The following is a 14,579-nucleotide window of genomic DNA, read 5'->3' on the forward strand; positions in this document are numbered from 1 at the left end:
ATAAGCTAATTTATAGAAGCTCTCTTATATAGTTTCCACAATTTTATTTTTATCCTGAACATTCTAATTGTTTATATAGTTTCCACAATTATAAGGAGAGGTTTGAAGGAAGCTTTTATCATCAGAGTTGAAGAGTTTGTGGAGACAGCTCGACGATATGAATAGTATGCTCTTGATGGAGGGATTCGATGTCCATGCATCAAGTGCGAATGTACAAGGATTTTGAAAGATGAAGTCGTCAAAGTTCACCTATACCAAAAAGGGTTCATGCTTAATTACACGGTTTGGACATTTCATGGTGAAGAAATTCCTTCCACCTCCAATGTAGCTGAAAAGCGGCTTGCATCAGGTTCGAATACTATTGTACATACATCTGAGATAGATCAATTTGCTAATATGCAAGAGATGGTCAACAATGCTCTTCGTCGACATGTTGAACAAGAAGTAGCGATAGTCATGATGAAGAGTCTCCAAATGAAACCACTCAGAGGTTTTACAATTTATTAGCAAAGACAAATCAACCTGTTTTTTAAGGATCAACTGAGTCAAAATTGTCAGTGTGCATTAGACTGATAGCCTGTAAATCTAATTGGAACATTCTTAATCAAGCATTGGACTTCATATCAAAATTGGTATTAGATCTGACACCTTCAAACAATTCTTTGCCGAAGAATTATTATTAAGCCAAAAGATGTGTTAAATCGCTAGGATTGGAAGCCAAGAAGATTGATTATTGCGTTAATGGATGTATGTTATTCTATGACAATAACAGTGGCAAAAATGATGCATTGTTGGTTGAATGCAAGTTTTGTAACTCACCTCGATATCATACGATGCATGCAGGAAGGAGGCAAAAAAAAACAAATTCCCTTGAAGTCCATGTTCTACTTGCCTATAATTTCAAGATTACAAAGAATGTTTGCTTCAATGCAAACATGACAACACATGACATGGCATGATGGTAACAAAACTGAAGGAGTTTTGCGCCATCCTTCTGATGGCGAAGCTTGGAAGCACATTGTAACACCCTAGTTCTTGGTATGCCACGGGTTTACAAAAACGTTATAAACTTAACTCTGATACCATCGCGAAATACAAATTAAATAAAAACTTATATTTATTATAACTGAATTTAGAAAACTTCGTAAATCAAATGTAACTATAAAGCATTCATAGAATCTCGTTACAAATCAATTAGCACTGAAATTAAAATCCCCTAGTTCTCCCATGTATATCGTTGCTCAAATTCGCTTTAGCTACATCTATAACAACATCTACTCCCGTACAAGTACGATCATCGCAGGTGAAAACCACAATCACAACATGCAAGGGTGAGCTAACAGAAATAAGTCATATAAACATACATATGTATTAAGCATAAACTTAGAGTAAGATTTCTAAATAATACATATATTCTTACATCTACACACATCTCAATACGTCACGAATCATAAAATCATTAACAACTGCATTATTATAATCCAAAATCACCAGCATATAACCACACAATTATTTCGTCAAGTTGCCTTTGAAGTTGGAAGAGCTGTTAGGTTAAAGAAGTTGTCTTTGAAGTTTCTTAGGCCATATCAGGTTCTCAAGAGGATTAGGTCAATATCGTATGAGAAAATGATACCATAGCAGTTAGCGAACTTGTATAATGTGTTCCATGTACCTTAGTTGAGAAAGTGTGTATCAAGTCATGTTTGTGTGCTACGCAAGTTAGAGAGGATTTAACCTTAGATATTAGACAAGTAGGAGTGTTGGACGTCTAGACCAAGAAGCTTTGTGGCAAGGATATTTGTATGGTAAAGGTGTTTTATGATGAAGGAATACAAGGAACGACCTAGGAGTTGATTGACTACATGAAGAAGGAGTATTTATATCTTTTCGTTGAGTAAAAAAAATTTCGAGGACAAAAATTTTGGATTGAGAAGAATATAAGACCAAGGAAAATTTATTGTAACAAAGAAATGTTGTAAATGTATTTTTAGTGTATCTCAATAAGAAGTTGTATGTTTATCACAAGTGAAAGGTAGCACAAATGGTTAGGGCTTCTTGTTTGGGTTGGTGGTCATGCGTTCAATTTATGTTGGATGCATAAAAATGTTAATTTATTTTAATTCTATTCTTTATTGATGTGCAACGTATGTGTAACAAGTGGTGGAGTGTTATTTGTCAGACATATGGATTAAGAGCTGGTTTGTGAGGTTGAATGGTTTATTCAAGTTCTAAATTAAATAATTTTGGTTGGTAGGGAACCTTGTTAGGTTGCCACTTAGTTAAGCAAATTATTGAAATAATCTTCTTAGATGTTCATGCTAGTTTTGAAGCCTTTTGGACTACCCTCTTGAGTGGGATGCGAGCTAACCTATTTTTAGGCTTGCTTGGGCCTTAAGCAACCTATTGAGACTTCGGCAAGTGTACCGAATCATACAAGTAATATAAAATGGTAAGATCAAGTATCGTTGATAACAGTTGAAAAACTGTTATTTTTATGATTAAAATTGACACTAAAAGCAACCTTTACACTTAGAAACTAGCTTGAAATCATGCTTTTCTTTATATTTTTGGAAATAAGAGAGCTGGACAGGTTTATGCTTGATTTCAGTGTTTTTGTGCAGGTTTTAAGGTGAATTTGGTGAAAGAAGTGAAGAAGGAGAGAGATGAAATCAGAAAAGACATCAAAAAGTGCAAAAGGAGAAGCCGAAGTCACCGCTCAGCGGCAGTTTACCACTGAGCGGCACTTAGGCACTCACGGGAGATCCGCTGAGGGGCAAAATGGCCGCTGAGGGGAGAAAACGAGACGCGCACTCACCGCTGAGCGGTACTTTACCGCTGAGCGGCACACTTATGGGCTTGGACCTAGATTTTTTGTAATTTTAGAATAGTATATAAGCTTTAGGACATCCTAGGGTTTGTATCTTTGGCTGGAACGAAGCAAACACTCTCTCTTCCACCCCTTTGAAGGAGGATCTTGGATGCTGAGGCTTCCTCTTCACCTTTTTAGGGTTTATTCTTTCATTCTTTCATTGTAATTCATCTAGGTTCACCATGAATATGGTGAACTAAACTCTGTATGTTTGTTGGGGAATCAATGTAATCTTGTGAAGCTCTCATATATGGAATCTGTTGTTACATCTTTTAATTAAGACTTATGCTTTCTTTCATCATTAGTTAGGGTTTTTCCTCTTTGCTTAATGCTTGCATTGTTTAACTCATTCGATGCATGATTATTGGTTTTGTCGATACGGGCACGTACGGGGAAGTCTAGATCCGGGGAATTTCTCCCAATATGATATTGGTTGTCGTTAAGCTCCTGCACTTATGAACTGATCATTAGGAATGCTAGGAATTGTATGAACTCGTGATTAGGGAGAAGCCTTCTAGAAAGGTACTTTAGAGAGTGGCATTAACAATGATGATTTGAATGTTGAATTCCTAAAATATATGAGAGTGGATAAGATGAAATTGACCCCCAACAACATATTCATACATAAATTCCATTGAAAGTGTTTATCTTTTGCTTTTTGCCATTGATCAAAACTTCATGCATACATGTTTATTTTCTGTCTTGCATATTAAACTCCAAATATTTCGTCTTTAAGTCTTAGATAATCAAGAAACCACAACTAAACTAGGCCGTGAGTCCTTTGGGATGAACGATACTTGGTCTTACCAAGTTTATTACTTGAACGATTCGGTCATACTTGCCGATTGAAAAACAACTTTGTGACATCATATTTTGGTGTTCATAAATTTGTCCATCAATCGTGTCCCAAGAGGCTCTCGGCACTAGACAGTTGTGTGATAACTCGATTAATTAAGACTTAAAAGGAATGAAATCATTGGTTTAGAATGCAAATATAGAAAAGTAAATATGAATGCAATTTTGATCAATTAAAGAGTAGCACAACGATGAACGGATGAGGTTTAGATTATGAGATGAATATGTTGTTGGGGTTAGATTTCACCAAGTTTACTCTTATGTATATAATAATTCTTTTTCTTTCATTAAAGTCAACATCACTCACTAAATTACTTAAAACCCGATCCCTCGGTGAAGAAAGTCTATCCTTAATTACTAGTTCATACGATTCCTAGCATTCCTAATAATTAATTCTGAAGATCGGGAGCTTAAGATGACCAAGACTCATACCCCCATCCTCGAGAAATACTGCTCTTGGGAATAATTCTACAAGAACCTAAATTGTAAGGAACCTCCCGACACTCATGCAATTCATACATCACGCTATGAATGAGTTAAACAAAGAGAGCATTGATCACAGAAGAATTATCTAACAGTTAATGAAAGAAGCATAAATTATTAGGAATCAATTCAAATACATGAGAGTTCACAAGCTTACATCATCCCCCAACAACAAATAGAAGTTAGTTCCCCATTGTCAAGGCGAAACTAGATGTACAATGGAGAGAATGAGATAAAAAAACCCTAAAAGTTATGGAATCTCCCGCATCCAAATCCGCCTTCAAAGAGTGGAAGAGTGTGTTGATGTGCCTCCTCTGCCAAAGATACAAAACCTAGGGTGTCTGGGTCCTTTAAATAAAGTGGGATCAAAACAAAAACAAAGCTTAGGCCCATCTCTCTGGCGCTCAGCGCCCCACTTAGGACACCCGGGCGTGCTGCGATACCAAAAGTGACACTCAGCTTCACTCAAAGGGCAAGCAGGCGTGGTTCTTTAGAAAAAGTGGCGCTCAGCGCCCCGAAAAGGGCGCCCAAGCGGTGTGTGGTAGGCTTTGGCGCTGAGGCCCCCAAAAGGGCGCTCAGGCGTTGTGCGTTCCTCCTTTCTGATGTTTTTCCAGGTCTTTCTGAGTTCCATCTCCTTGGCATTTCAGCTCTGCTTCCCATATTATCTCATTTCCTACCAAAACAAGGGAATTTAGTCATAAAATCCTTAAGTTCAACCTCAACTCTCTTATTCACACAACTTAAAAGAAAAACATGATTTCAAGCAAGTTTCTAAGTAGAAAAGGGTGCATAGTATCAAAATCACATTACAGATAACAGTAGTTTCAACCGTTATCAGAACCTTCTAGTTTGTTTGAATAAAGAGGCTCATATACTTTGCATCTACTCTTGAGGAAGGTTAAAGAAGCTTACAAGTTCAATGTACCTGATAAGTTGTCGTTAACGGTATCAAATTACTACTAATTAACAAAGCAACTCCAGTATTGCTAAGTTAGTGATTAAGAGACTAGATAGGATTAAATTAGACCTGGTTAAATAAAATTAAAAATCTATCCTAATGGAATTAATATTGAGGATTGATATAAATGTGAATATAATGAAATAACAAAATAAAAGACTTTAAAGCAATTATAGTAAAATAGGCTAATTCTACCATTTTTTTTCAAAATAGATTCATCACTAGTTAACCACAAATTATTTTTTAATTGATTATTGTTTTTTATTTCAAATTAAAGTACATTCTTAATATGAGAAATAACGAAGATTGGGAGAAAATATCCCTTATGTGTTTAGACTACACATAGGGTAGTTTATTTATATTGTAAGATATGGGCCAATGCCCTTAATACAGAATAGACTAAGCCCAAATAACAGAAGCACACATCTTAACATCTAACACTCCCCCTCAAGCTGGAGCATATAAATCATATGTTCCAAGCTTGTTACAAAGATAATCAATTCTAGGTCCTCGTAAGGACTTAGTGAATATGTCTGCCAACTGGTTACTTGAGTTAACAAACTCAGTCTTGATATCTCCGGATATGATTTTTTCCCGAATGAAATGACAATCAACTTCAATGTGTTTGGTTCTCTCATGGAAGACAGGATTAGAGCTAATATGGAGAGCAGCTTGATTATCACATATAAGTATCATGTGAGTGACATCTCCAAATTTCAATTCACTAAGCAATTGTTTAAGCCACACAAGCTCGCAAGTAGCTGATGCCATAGCTCTATATTCTGCTTCTGCACTCGACCTTGCCACAACACTTTGCTTCTTACTTTTCCAAGATATCAAGTTGCTACCAATAGAGACACAATATCCAGAAGTAGACCTCCTATCAGAAGGGGAACCAGCCCAATCAGCATCTGAATAGCAAACGATCTTTGTATCGTTGTTAGGGCCATATAGCAAACCTTTTCCAGGTGATCTTTTAATATACTTCAGTATACGAACAACTGCATCCCAATGGTCTTCACATGGGGAGTTTAGAAATTGACTCACCACACTAACTGCGAAGGAAATGTCAGGACGCGTAACAGTAAGATAGTTTAATTTACCAACTAGTCTTCTGTACCGTTCAGGATCTGAGAAAGGCTCCCCCTGATTTGGTAGGAGTTTGATGTTAGGGTCCATAGGTGTCTCAACAGATTTACAGTTCATTAACCCTGTTTCCTCCAAGATGTCTAACGCATACTTCCTCTGAGATATGACAATACCATCATTGGATTGTGCTACTTCAATACCCAAAAAGTACCGGAGTTTGCCAAGATCTTTGGTTTGAAAATGATGACAAAGGTGTTGTTTCATCTGAGAGATGCCAAGATAGTCGCTTCCTGTGAGAACAATATCATCGACATACACTATTAAATAGATACATCCAGCACTCGAGTGGCGATAGAACACTGAATGATCCGCTTCACTGCGAGACATACCAAATTGTTGAACAACACAACTGAATTTACCAAACCAGGCCCGAGGAGACTGTTTTAGGCCATACAAGGATTTGCGAAGACGACATACCAATCCAGATGACTCCCCCTGAGCAACAAAGCCAGGCGGTTGCTCCATATAAATTTCTTCCTGCAAATCACCATTGAGAAAAGCATTTTTGACATCAAGTTGGTAAAGAGGCCATTGTCGAAGAGCGGCCATGGCAATGAAAAGGCGAACAGAGGTCATTTTTGCCACTGGAGAAAAAGTATCACCATAATCCAAACCAAAAATCTGTGTGTAACCTTTGGCAACCAGTCGAGCTTTCAAACGATCAATTGTGCCATCAGGACCAACCTTGATAGCATACACCCACCTGCAACCAACAACAGACTTTCCAGATGGTAATTGGACAAGCTCCCAAGTTCCACTTTCCTGTAAAGCACTTAATTCATCCATCATAGCTTGACGCCAACCAGGATGAGTTAAGGCATCACCCACAGATTTGGGAATTGACACAGAAGAAATGGATGAGAGACAAGTATAAAAAGATGGAGATAATCTGTGGTAATTAAGAACAGTATAATGGGGGGAAGGGTTACGGGTAGAGCGTATACCTTTACGGAGGGCAATAGGCAAGTCAGACTCAGTTGCTGGAGCCGGAGGAGACACATGAGGCGGCACCGGAAGTGAGTCATGAGGGAGACAATTACGGCGACTATAAACCTGAAGGGGTGGAGGTGAAGGATGATCCTGTGGTGAATGAGAGTCTAAAGAAGGAGACGACAAAATGGGTGGAGCATCACCAAGAGGATCACAGATAAGAGGAATATCAACAGTAACAGGGAGAGGTACAGAACTGGAAGATAGATGTGAAAAGTAAAAAGAAGACTCATCAAAAGTGACATCAGCAGAGATAAAATGACGATTGAGGGAAGGGGAAAAACACTTATAGCCCTTTTGTGACCGTGGAAATCCTAAGAAGACACATTTGTGAGACCTAGGAGATAACTTATCAAGACCAGGACTAAAATCATGAACAAAACATGTAGACCCAAAAACGCGAAGAGGTAATGGATGCAGAGGGTCTTGAGGAAATAAGATAGAATGAGGGATTTTGTTATCTAGGACGGAAGATGGCATGCGGTTGATAAGATAACATGCTGTGAGAACTGCATCACCCCAAAAACGTGAGGGTACTTGACCATGAATAAGAAGTGTACGAGTTGTTTCAATAAGGTGTCTATTCTTACGCTCAGCCACCCCATTTTGTTGAGGGGTATAAGCACATGAGGTTTGGTGAAGAATGCCATGAGAAGCCATAAACTGTTTAAACGATTGAGAAAGGTATTCACGGCCATTATCACTACGTAAATTTCGAATAGACACCCCAAACTGTGTTTTTATTTCATTGAAAAAGGATTGAAAAATAGAAAACAACTCAGAACGATTCTTCATTAAAAACAACCAAGTACATCTGGAATAGTCATCAATAAAGGTAACAAAATACTGAAAACCTAAAATGGACTTAACACGACTAGGTCCCCAAATGTCAGAATGAACCAATGAAAAGGGGGACGACGCCCGTTGTGAGACACTACGAGGAAAGGAACTACGAGTATGCTTCCCTAACTGACAAGACTCACACGACAAACTTGATAATGTGGACAACCTCGGTACAAGTTGTTGTAGTTTGGCAAGACTAGGATGACCGAACTGAGCATGAAGAAGGGATGGTGACTCCATGACTACGCCAACATGTGGAGAAGGGCGGAGATGATAAAGGCCATGAGACTCACATCCTGTGCCAATCATGTGTTTCGAACTCCGGTCCTGCAACCAAACAGAATCTTTAGTAAATGAAATAACACAATTAAGAGTACGAGTTAAACGACTAATGGACAATAAGTTGAAGGGAGACCCAGGGACATAAAGTACATGATCAATGGATATGGATGGAAAAATATTAACAGTACCAATACCATGAGATGAGACTTTAGACCCATCAGCCATTGTTACCGAGGGTAAATTAGCCGGACATGACAAGGAAGAAAACAAGGACTTGTTACCAGTGATATGATCGGTGGCGCCTGAGTCAAGGACCCAAGGTCCAAGGGAGTGAGTTAGACCAACAAAAGGTGTACCTGTACGTGCAACAGATGCAGATGTAGTGGAACCAGAGTGCTGATGATCCTCATACCATCTGAGAAATTCGTTAAAGATTGCAGGTTTGTCTACGATATTAGATGAAGTAGGATGGTCTGCAGACGGTGATCGGGGAGGTGGATCAGAACTTGCCACTGCTACAGGTCGAGGAGGACGTCCATGGAGAGCATAACATCTATCAATCTTGTGGCCTAACTTGCCACAATGGTCACATTTTGGACGTCCTTTACTTGGCTTGCGAGACCGACTTCGATCATCACGTTGAGCAGCCATAACAGAGGAATCATCAGTACGAGGAGATGTCTCAGTGACGGGTTTGCTCGGTATACGCAAAAGAGCAGAACAAGTAGAAGTAAAGTTGGGTATGACAGGAGAACCCAAAATCTGATCACGGACATGAGAAACATCATCAGAGAGTCCGTATAATGCCAACAACATGAAGAACTTTGATCGTTGTTCCAATTCTTCAGCAGGAGTGGAAGCAGGAGGTAATATATCATTAAAGTCATGAAGAAGGGCATGAATTTTACCCAAATATTCTGCCATGGGACCAGGATTGCGCGGACCAATAACAGTTAATAGGTCCTGACAAACACCATAAAGACGCTGAGTGTCATTTGTGTATAACAACTTCGCTTGTGCCCATACTTCTGAACATGTCTCATAGGATCGAAACATTTGTTTCAGTGAGGAGTGAATGGTGGACTTTATAACAATGCATAACTGAGCATCAATTTTCATCCAGCGGGAAGTGTCATCTATGAGAGCAGTAGTCACATTTTGAGTAAGATGATCTAAGTACCCCTGACTCTTCAACCAAAGTTTGATGTCGGACGCCCAGGTTGCATAATTTGTGCCATCTAACTTGTCAATGGACAAGTGTACATTCACATAATTAGTATATATTGAGGGATCAGAAGATGAGCCACCAATAGAGGTGTTTGTAGACGAGGAAGACGCCATGGAGAGGGAGAAACCCTAAAAATTCAAAGTGCTCTGATTGACGCAACGACCACAGATCCAGAAAGAGGGCGAGGAGGCGATCACGGCGGTGCTGATCGGCGGCGGAAAGCTCCGGCGACGCGCCGGCACGCGCGGCGGCAGCGGCGACTCTTGCGGCGGCGCGTGGAGGCGCGTGGGAGCTCCGATCGCGGCGATCTTCGTGCGACGGTGGTCGCCCGGCCGAGACGCTTCCGATGGTGTGGTCGCCGGTCGATTCTGGAACTCCGGCGACGGCGGCGGCGGCGGTGGCGGCGGCGGCGGCGACGACGACAGCGGCAGCAGTGATGGGTGCCGGAGACCGTGGAGTTGACTGGAACTATTCCTGTGCTCTAGATACCATATGAGAAATAAAGAAGATTGGGAGAAAATATCCCTTATGTGTTTAGACTACACATAGGGTAGTTTATTTATATTGTAAGATATGGGCCAATGCCCTTAATACAGAATAGACTAAGCCCAAATAACAGAAGCACACATCTTAACATCTAACACTTAATAATTTGATGTCGATCTTATTATTAACCAAAGAAGATTTTCAATTAAAAGCAAGACCTTCCTAGATTATTCATAATAAATTCAACTAAAGTACATTCTCAATTAAATCATATTATATTTAAGAGTTAAATATGTTTTTCGTCCCTTAAGTATCACATGATTTTGGGTTTAGTCCTTACTCGAAACTTTGATGGTTTTTAGTCCTCATAGATTTAAAACTCTTAATATTAGTCCTTAAAATTGGACGGCGTTAACTTTTAGTAGATGTGGCAAACGGCGAGGCCACGTCTTATGACAGCTTGCCTCTTCACTCTCTGCCACATTGCTTGTGTCGTTCGTTTTCTCCGGCAGAGTAGAGCCTCCATCGAACCAGTCGCCGTGTCGGACCTTTTGCTCAGTCCAAGGCGTTGCCGGCGACACCAATCGCCACCGGGACCATTGCCGGTCGCGGCGTCGATTTCTTCCTCCTTGCCTTTTCTCCGCGTGTGAGAGAGAAGCTCTCTCGTTCCTCCGCCAATCGCCGCCTGAGAGAGCCCAGCCTCCGTGAGCCACAAACCAGGATGGTCACCGCCGACACCATCCTCAACAACCGGTCAGAGTATCAAGTCACTGTGATGAGCATTTCTATTGAGTTTTTTTGCCCCTTTTTCCCCTTTAAATAATTTTTATTTTTCAGGACATATTAAATGCTCTAAGAATTCCCCATGCACTCGTTCTTGAAAGAAGCTTTGACAGACCAAATTTGAAGTATGAAGTAATTGGCAAGACAAAGGAACCACTAAAGAAGCTCGGACAGCTACTAATTGATCGCTTCAGGAATCAGTGTGGAATTGTTTACTGCCTTTCAAAAAGTGAATGTGTTGAGGTCTCTAAATTTTAAAATGAGAAATGCTAGATCAAAACAGTGTATTACCATGCTGGCTTGGCTTCCCGGTAGACAATAGCACCATGAAGAGTATAAAAGGTGAGTTATATGTTATATCAAAATAAAGAGAATAAACTGGCTTGTGGTCAATTTGAGTTAGGCCAAGTTGTTTTTAGTTTTAGGTGAGTCATTGCATTGATTATTTTCCTTTTGCATTAGTTTAGTTTAGCTTAGCATCTTCAAGTTTACTTTTGCATTTCACAGTTTCAGTCATTGCATCTTTCACTCCATTTTATGTTTTATCATTGTATTTTAGTTAAAGCCAGTTTTAGTTTTGCATTTCCATTGCATTTTAATTTCAATAACCATTCATAATTTCTTTCCTTTTCTGTTGTCACTACTGTTCAGTTTACATGCATTGCATTTTTTATTTCTTTTGCTAACCACTGTTCATTTTCATTTTATGGTTGTTGGTTTTATTGCTGAGCATTGATTTTTTTCTTTTAACATTTACTGTTTTCAATTGTGTTTTAGATTTAGCTTTAGTTGTCCAGTTCTACCAACAGTTTGCACCAGTTCATATATACATTCCATTTCATACATTGTTTTCATCTGTAGCTTTTCTTTACTATTTTTAAATTTTGATCTCAAATTTAGCACTAGTTTTAGTTCTGTTTTTCACTTCTGGTTTACTCCCTTTGCACATTGAGGACAATGTGTAATTCAAGTGTAGGGGGAGGGTTCAAATTTTTGCTTTTCTGCCTATTTTCTCAGTGTTTGCAGTTTTAAATTTCTGTGTTCAACCTTTTTTTTGATGCATAGATTAAGGATTTCTCTGCTTTGAGAGTCAGGACATTTTATTTACTGTTTTGTGGCTCGCGGAGGTTGGGCTCTCTCAGGCGGCGATTGGCGGAGGAACGAGAGAGCTTCTCTCTCGCGTGCGGAGAAAAGGCAAGGAGGGAGAAATCGACACCGCAGCCGGCAATGGTCCCGGTGGCGATTGGTGTCGCCGGCGATGCCTTGGACTGAGCGGAAGGTCTGGCACAGCGGCTGGTCCAATGGAGGCTCTGCTCTGCCGGAGAAGACGAACGACACAAGCAACGTGGCAGAGAGTGAAGAGGCAAGCTGGCATAAGACGTGACCTTGCCGTTTGCCACATCTACTAAAAGTTAACGCCGTCCAATTTTAAGAACTAATAGTAAGAGTTTTAAAACTATGAGGACTAAAAACCATCAAAGTTTCGAGTAGGGACTAAACCCAAAATCGTGTGATACTTAAGGGACGAAAAACATATTTAACCCTATATTTAATTGTATATATTCTTTTATCTCCTATCAAGTTAAAAGTTAATTAATCAACGTCAATTATTGATTAATTATTGTTAAAGTTTTTATTCAATAATTAATTAACTTTACGCTAATAAAAAGTGTATGGTCATACTTCTCATCCTATTGCAAACATAAAGCCAGCTACAACTCAACGAAAGGGCCAGTTACAGTCGCAACAAGCATTCCATTTACGCTAATCAAACTTCTAAGCTAAAGGGCTTATTACGTACCTGGTCCAACAAATATACTAAGTAGTATAACCCAACCAAACTCATTCGACATTATTAATCTAAAGTGATTAAATAATATTCTAAGAGATATTTATTATTGTAATTATCATATATTAATATAATATTTATATGAATCTCGGTAGTTTGATTACGTTATAATACCTTTTAATGCCATATATCAATAGAATATATGGTTAACCTGGTAAAATATTACATTATTTTTATTATGCTTGTTAGAAAAGAAGTGTCTTGTTTCTCAACACCAAGAGGGGGCGAATTGGTGATCAATAAAATGAATTACTTTTTAAATCATTTCATAAACTTTGAATTATATTTAATCTTTCTTGGGATCTAAGCAATAAGCGCATGTAATGAAAGTAAGAGAGATAAGGAAAGAAATACAAACAGTTTATACTGGTTCGGCCTCAATGCCTAGATCCAGTTTCCTTCCAATCAATCTTAGATTGAAGGCTCTTTCACTATAATGATTTGAGTTTTACACCAAAGGTTTTACAGATAACTCTCTCAAAATTTAAACATCTCTCCCACTCAACAATCAAATATAGAAAGATAACACTTGCACAAAGAACCACACGTCTTTCCTATAGAACCCTTTGAGAACACCTCTCAAAGTACCAAGAACTCCTCGTTCTTCTTCCTGGCCGCACGCACAGGGAAACAACACAATCCAAGATTACCGAACGAATTCTGATCGGTCGAGAATACACCTCACTCGTGCAGTAGTTGATCAACAGTGAAAATCCAAACAGTTCTTCAAGAAACCTTCAAGATAATCACTTATGTGTGTGTGAGATGTTTATTTAATTAGAAAAATTTGGATAATTTAATTAGGAAAATATATTATTTGATATTTTGAAATATTCTAAAAGATATTCTTACATATTAATTATTATATTGTTACAAATTAAAATAAATCTTAAGATATTATTAGATACTATTGTTAGAAAATAATAATAAAATATAATGCATTATTCATGGACTTATCATAATCAATTGGAATAAAGTTATTAAGATAGAATGTATTATCAAAGCAATTATCCGGACTAATTAAGTTAAAATAAATTTATTTTATATTATCTATATCTTTTATCTTAGTTGGTTGTTATTACTCCTTATGAACTTTTATTATGAACAGAGTACCCTATGAGTATATTCAACACAAGGAAAATTAATCCGACACATAGTTGTAACGATATAAGACATATCCTATTTATATAGAAACTCTAGCCATTAGAAAAAAAGAGACAGAGACTTTGAGGGTGAGAGTGAGTGTTTGATTGAGTGAAGATCTATGAGAGCTTAACAGTGTTGCTGAAGGGTATTGTTTAGTCTAAGAACAATCTTAGCGAGAAACCAAGTAAGAGGAGCTTAAATTCTTGATTTGCTTTCTTTTTTTTTTTTCTTGTCTTGTTTGTATATGTACATGATTAATTGAATAAAATTGGTATTTGTTTTGGTATTATTCTAAATGCATTGATCAATTTATGATGATGTTGTAAGGGGATTTGACATTGCTTGTTTTGGTTGGTTGTGATGTTGTGAATGATGGGAACATGTATACATTTGTAGGGGGAGTAACCATGTTTGTCTTCTTGTGAGTGGGTTGTGATAAATGTTGCATCCATCTATGATGGTTATTATTGTTATTTGACTTATGTTTTCGTTTGGTTATTATTATTTATTGTTGCGTGATTTGCATGGCTTTGTTGCGTGGTTGTGTGATTTGCATGGCTTTGTTGAGTGGGTTGTGATAAATGTTTCATTCTTGTGGAATTAGGTTTATGTTTATGGTACCCAATGAAACTCCTGGAAGAGTGGTGGGAGTAGCAGT

This window comes from Vigna umbellata, chromosome 1 (genome assembly GCF_029865625.1).
Source record: "Vigna umbellata cultivar VRB3 chromosome 1, Vumbellata_1.0, whole genome shotgun sequence".
Taxonomy (NCBI): Eukaryota; Viridiplantae; Streptophyta; class Magnoliopsida; order Fabales; family Fabaceae; genus Vigna; species Vigna umbellata.